The following is a 7293-nucleotide window of genomic DNA, read 5'->3' as shown; positions in this document are numbered from 1 at the left end:
CTGGCCTCGGGCCTCGGGGCGCTATATAAAGGGCCCGACCAGGCGGAGTCCTGGCCGGTTACGGCCCAAGGTCGGTTCGGACTTTTTTTTTTTAATAATTATGCTCAGAAAAAAAAACAAACGGAATACTAAACGGACTTAAAAAATCCTGAAATAAATTTTCCCCAGCTTCTAAAATCAAGCCGCACAGGATGAACATTTATCTGGGGCCTAAATGCAATTTTGAAATACGCGCATTTTCCCTAATTCAAATAAAATAGCAAATAAATCCAAATAAAATCTTATTTGATTTTTTATTAAATCCTCAATATTTCTTTATTTTTGGAAATTCATTTTATTCCCTCTATCATATTTTGTAATAGAAATAATTGAAGATAAAATAAATAAAATCAAATGATCCTATTTTCAAAATTTGAGAAAACTCAAATATGAAAATAACGAAATCCCCAACTCTCTTCAAGGGTCATTGAGTTGCGTAGAATTTTCTAGGAACAACCAAAATGCAAATAAAATATGATATGCAATGATGATCTAGTGTATAACATTCCAAACCTACCCCCTTAAGATGAATCTCGCCCTCGAGATTCGGGTTGGCTAGAAAATAGGTGAGGATGGTTCTTCAGCAATTCCTCCTCTCGTTCCCAGGTGGCTTCATCCTCTGTGTGGTGGCTCCACTAAACCTTGCAAAACTTGACAAACTTGCTGCGGGTGACTCAACAGGCATACTCTAGAATCTTAACTGGTTTCTCCTCATAGGTCAAATCACTGTCCAACTGAATCGCTTCCAGTGGCACTGTATCTCTCAGCGGTATATCCGCCATCTCTGCGTGGCACTTCTTCAACTGGGAAACGTGGAACATGTTGTGAACTCCTGACAATCCTTCGGGCAATTCCAACTTATAGGCTACTTCTCCCATACGCTCCAAAACTTTGTATGGGCCTACAAAATGTGGCGCTAACTTTCCCTTAACTCCAAAGCGCTTAACTCCTCGAAGTGGAGATAATCAAAGATAAACTCGGTCTCCGACTTCGTAAACTGTCTCCTTGCGTTTAGAATCTGCATAACTCTTCTGCCTGGATTGAGCTACCTTGAGCCTATCGCGAATCAATTTCACTTTCTGTCCAGACTCCTTTATCAGATCCGGTCCAAACAACTGGCGGTCTCCAACTTCATCCCAAGACAATGGGGTCCTGCACCTCCTTCCGTATAAGGCTTCTAAAGGGGCCATCTTCAAACTGGATTGATAACTGTTGCTGTAAGAGAACTCTGCATATGGCAAATTCTCGTCTCAACTAGATCCGTAATCTAGCGCACAAGCTCTCAGCATATCCTCCAAAATCTGATTGACTCTCTCGGTCTGTCCATCTGTCTGCGGGTGGAACGTTGTACTAAACTCCAGTCTGGTACCCAAAGTTTCATGCAACTGATTCCAGAACTTTGAGGTAAATTGGATTCCTCTGTCTGATACTATGCTCCTTTTAACTCCATGCAGACATACGATTCTGGTCATGTATATCTTTGCCAACTTTGCACTGGTATAGGTAGTCTTTACTGGAATGAAATGAGCTACCTTTGTCAAACGATCGACTACAACCCATATCGAGTCATAGCCTGAACATGTTCTGGGCAATCCTGTAATAAAATCCATGCCTAGCTTATCCCACTTCCATTCGGGTATCGGCAATGGCTGTAGCAATCCGACTGGCTTCTGATGCTCTGCCTTTACTCTCTGACATACATCACAAACTTCTACATACTCCACAATATCCTTCTTCATTCCGGTCCACCAGAAAGTGTCCTTCAAATCCAAATACATTTTGGTATTTCCTGGGTGAATCGAATATGGTGAATCATGGGCCTCTTGTAAAATTAACTTCCTGATCTCCGAATCATTTGGTACATAAACACGGTCTTCAAACCATAAGGTATCGTGCTCATCCTCACGAAATCCTTTAGCTTTTCCTTTGCTCATTTTCTCCTTAATAGGAGCAATCTCCTTGTCAGTCTTTTGAGCTTCTGATCTTATCCATCAAAGTAGACTGAATCTCCAATGCTGCTACATAGCCTCTTGGAACTATTTCCAAATATAGCTCTCGAAGATTTTCGGCTAACTCCCTTGGTAAATCTCCCGTCATTAGTGTGTTGACGTGGCTTTTACGGCTCAATGCATCAGCTACTACATTAGCCTTTCCAGGGTGATAATGCAATTTCATATCATAATCCTTGATGAGCTCCAACCATCTCCTTTGCCTGAGATTCAACTCCTTCTGCGTGAAAATATACTTCAAATTCTTGTGATTCGTGTACACCTCACAATGGTTTCCAATGAGAAAATGTCTCTAAGTTTTTAACACATGCACTACGGCTGCTAACTCCAAATCATGCGTAGCATAATTTAACTCATGCGGCTTAAGCTGTCGTGAGGCATAGGAAACCACTCTTCCTTCCTGCATAAGCACTGCTCCAAGTCCTCGACGTGAAGCGTCGCAATACACCTCATAATCCTTGGTCTGATCTGGCAAAATCAATACTGGTGAGGTAACCAAACGTTTCTTTAACTCCTGGAAACTAGCCTCACATTCTTCAATCCATATGAACTTGGTATCCTTTTTCAACAACTCCGTCATAGGTTTTGCAATCTTTGAGAAATTCTCAATGAATCTCTGGTAGTATCCTGCGAGTCCAAGAAAACTCCGGATCTCTCCAACTGTTGTTGGGGCTTCCCAATTTGTCATGGTATCAACCTTAGTGGGATCTACTGCTATACCTTATCCGGATATAACGTGTCCGAGAAATCCAACTTCTTTCAACCAAAACTCACATTTGCTAAACTTGGCATATAACTGGTGTTCTCTGAGCTTACCAAGTACCAAACGCAAATGCTCCTTATGCTCCTCCTCATTCTTCGAGTAAATAAGGATATCATCAATGAACACTACGATGAACTTATCCAAAAACTCCATAAACACTTTGTTCATCATGTTCATAAAATATGCAGGTGCGTTAGTCAGACCAAACGACATAACGGTATACTCGTACAACCCATACCTGGTGGTAAAAGCCGTCTTAGGTATATCCTGTTCTCGAATCTTCAACTGGTGGTATCTTGATCGCAGATCGATCTTGGAAAATACCTTAGCTCCTTGCAATCGATCAAACAGATCATTGATCATCGGTAGTGGGCATTTGTTCTTGATGGTTACTTCATTTAATCCTCGATAATCAACAACCATCCTTAACGATCCATCTTTCTTCTCCACTAAAAGTACTGGCGATCCCCAAGGTGGAGAACTTGGGCGAATATATCCTTTATCCAGTAACTCCTTAATCTGCTTCTTAATCTCCACCAAATCCTTTGCGGGCATCCTATATGGTCTCTTTGATATTGGCCATGTGCCTGGCAAAAGCTCAATCAAAAACTCAATATCTCTATCCGATGGCATGCCTGGCAACTCTTCTGGAAATACATCAGGGAAATCCTTCACTACTGGTACTTCCTCCTGCACAACTCCTGTTAGACAATTTACTTGAGTCCTCTTCTGCACATGCCGGGATACATACTTGATCCTTCTCCCTTCTGGGGTGGTAAGCAAGATCGACTTACTGGCGCAATCGATGTTTCCTCCATACATCGACAGCCAATCCATCCCCAGAATTACATCCAATCCTTGTGATTCCAAAATGATTAAATCCGAGGGAAACACATGTCTACCTATACTCAATGGCACTTGAAAACATCCTTGGCTAGCCATATACTCCGCTCCTGGTGAGCTTACTAACATAGGTGTTCTAAGAACTTTGGTGGGTAGACTATACTTATCCACAAATCCCCTTGATATGTATGAATGCGATGCACCAGTATTGAAAAGAACGAGTGCAGTAAATGACTTAACCAAAAACTTACCGATTACTGCATCCGGCTGCTCTTCAACCTCCTCCACGTTAACGTGGTTCACCTGTCCCCTGTTGAAAGGTTTCGGCTTCTTCCCAGAGCTTCCATTGCCATTTCCATTCTGGGATTCAGGACATTCATTGGCATAATGTCTGATCTTCTGGCACTTAAAACAAGTGACTTGGCTCAGGTCTCTCTTGGCTGGGGTCGATGGGTTGGTGCGGTTCTGGTCGTTGCTTCCTCCATTCGCATTACCATTCTTGGTGCCATTGTGGTTGTGCGAGCTACCTCCTCCATGGGTATGCTAAAAATGTCCTCCCGGTCTAGGGGTAAAACGTGGCTTCTGCTGAGCTCCTGAATTGTACTTCCCTTGTCCATACGTCCTCTTGCGATTCTCAATCTGCTGCTGCTTCCCTTCAATCATGAGAGCATGATCTACCAACTCCTGGTAGTTGTTGAAGGTTGCTACCATCAACTGCATGCTCAACTCATTATTCAGTCCTTCCAGAAACTTCTCCTGCTTAGCTGCATCCATAACAACGTCATCTGGGGCATAACATGCTAATTTACTAAAGTCCTCCACATACTGGCCAACTGTCCGTCCTCCTTGGCGCAAGTTGCGAAACTCTCGCTTCTTCATGGCCATAGCTCCTGCTAAAACATGGGCAGTACGAAAAGCCTGCTGAAACTGGTCCCACGTGAAAGTGTCGACATGGAAAGTGGCTGTGAAGTTCTCCCGCCATGATGCTGCGGGTCCTTCAAGCTGATGCGCGGCAAACTTCACCTTTTCCGCATCTGTGCATCTTGCTGTGGTCAACTCCCTAGCTGTCTTACGGAGCCAATCATCTGCTACTATCGGCTCGGTGCTACTGGAAAACACCAGCGGATTCAACCTAAGAAAACGGGCTAAATGATCAACAGGTGGTGGTGGCGGTGGGTTGTTGTTGTTGTTCCCCTGATTCTGGTTCTGGACTAGCAACTGCATCAATGTGTTCTGCTGCTGGATCAACTGAGTGAGCTCCGGTGGGAAGGTACATCCGGGGTCACGTCTCGGAGGCATCTGGGGGTTTAGAAAAGATGAGATTTAAGAATAGAGGGGGGGGGGTCTAAAGAGAAAACACTACCCATGTGCACATGAGGCAAAAGCAAACAATTCACTTCATTCATTCAATCAACAAGGGCATACAATCGATCTAACTATCGCAAAAGTGCTCGGACTACTATATTTACATGGTGGACTACTACTACTGATTTGGTGGTCTACTAGAAATATTCTTCGGTTGCAGACTCCATTATATCTGCTCCAGCTTCATCAACATAGTCATCATCGCTATCATCTGGATCCGAGTCGGTGTCGTCGATGATGATGTAGTCTTCCGGGCGAATCTCCTTGGGTTCTTCGGCTTCTACTGGTGTAGGGACTCCCATAAATATTCCAATCTTCTTGATCAGATCATCATTCTTCTCCACTAATACTTCGATTTCCTCTTCATAATCTTCACGTGTAGCCTTGAGTTCTTCCTCCAGTTCCTTGATTCTTGTCTTTGCCTTCTTCAGATCTATCATGTCGGCGCACATCTGGTTCTCCTGATGTCGAATGTGCTGGTTTAACTCCTAGATAAAAGCTGCAACTGATCTATCCTTCCTGGTACTGATCATCTCCCAGTGCTCATCTCGGTGCCCACAAATCTGGTAGATAGTATCCTTGAGATCACTGCGGTAGACTTCTCCAATGCGTCCCATGGCGATGTGAGCTGCCATGCTCTTTCCTAGATCCCAAGTTGGTGCATCAAAATAAAACTCTATGGGCTTAGTGACTGGCATGAACGTCCTTCCTGGAACTTAAACTTGAATCATCCAGCACTCCTCTTCAGGTAGAGTGGCGTTGTAGGTTCCGGTGAAGCTTGGTACTCCTATGTTCAGGTATCTAGTGACTTCCTTCAAGTGACGTCCAAAGGGTGTATCTTCATCCGGTTGGGTGAACTTGTTCCTTGCATCCGCCATCCTAAAAGAGTAGGAAAAGATGAGAAGTCAGAAAGAGAAGAGAGTGAGTAGTGATCTAGGTATTTTAGCTTAGTGGTCGTGTCCTATAGTCAGCGTGTGCTCTCATACCATCTTGTGGCAACCAGACCTCAAACGGTCCAATCTTTGTGCTCAGGTGTCATCCCTGGATAAGTAATGCTGACACCACACAGTACTTGAAGGATTTATAACCGAGTAGCTGTTGGAAATATGCCCTAGAGGCAATAAAAAATGGTTATTATTATATTTCTTTGTTCATGATAATTGTCTATTGTTCATGCTATAATTGTGTTATCCGGAAATCGTAATACATGTGTGAATACATAGACCACAACACGTCCCTAGTGAGCCTCTAGCTGACTAGCTCGTTGATCAAAAGATAGTCATGGTTTCCTGACTATGGACATTGGATGTCATTGATAACGGGATCACATCATTAGGAGAATGATGTGATGGACAAGACCCAATCCTAAGCATAGCTCAAAGATCATGTAGTTCGTTTGCTGTAGCTTTTCCGAATGTCAAGTATCATTTCCTTAGACCATGAGATTGTGCAACTCCCGGATACCGTAGGAGTGCTTTGGGTGTGCCAAACGTCACAACATAACTGGGTGACTATAAAGGTACACTACATGTATCTCCGAAAGTGTCTGTTGGGCTGGCACGAATCGAGACTGGGATTTGTCACTCCGTATGACGGAGAGGTATCTCTGGGCCCACTCGATAATGCATCATCATAATGAGCTCAATGTGACCAAGTGGTTGATCACGGGATCATGCATTACAGTACGAGTAAAGTGACTTGCCGGTAACGAGATTGAACGAGGTATTGGGATACCGAAGATCGAGTCTCGGGCAAGTAACGTACCGATTGACAAAGGGAATTGTATACGGATTGATTGAATCCTCGACATCGTGGTTCATCCGATGAGATCATCATGGAGCATGTGGGAGCCAACATGGGTATCTAGATCCCGCTGTTCGTTATTGACTGGAGAGGCATCTCGGTCATGTCTGCATGTCTCCCGAACCCGTAGGGTCTACACACTTAAGGTTCGGTGACGCTAGGGTTGTAGAGATATTAGTATGCAGTAACCCGAAAGTTGTTCGGAGTCCTGGATGAGTTCTCGGATGTCACAAGGAGTTCTGGAATGGTCCGGACGTAAAAATTTATATATAGGAAGTTTAGTTTCGGCCATCGGGAAGGTTTCGGGGGTCGCCGGTATTGTACCGGGACCACCGGAAGGGTCCCGGGGGTCCACCGGGTGGGGCCACCTATCCCAGAGGGCCCCATGGGCTGAATTGGGAGGGGAACCAGCCCCTAGTGGGCTGGTGCGCCCCCCCTTGGGCCTCCCCTGCGCCTAGGGTTGGGAAACCC

The sequence above is a fragment of the Triticum dicoccoides genome, chromosome 5A, assembly GCF_002162155.2.
Source record: "Triticum dicoccoides isolate Atlit2015 ecotype Zavitan chromosome 5A, WEW_v2.0, whole genome shotgun sequence".
NCBI classification, from domain to species: Eukaryota; Viridiplantae; Streptophyta; class Magnoliopsida; order Poales; family Poaceae; genus Triticum; species Triticum dicoccoides.
Note: the sequence above shows the minus strand (reverse complement) of the source record.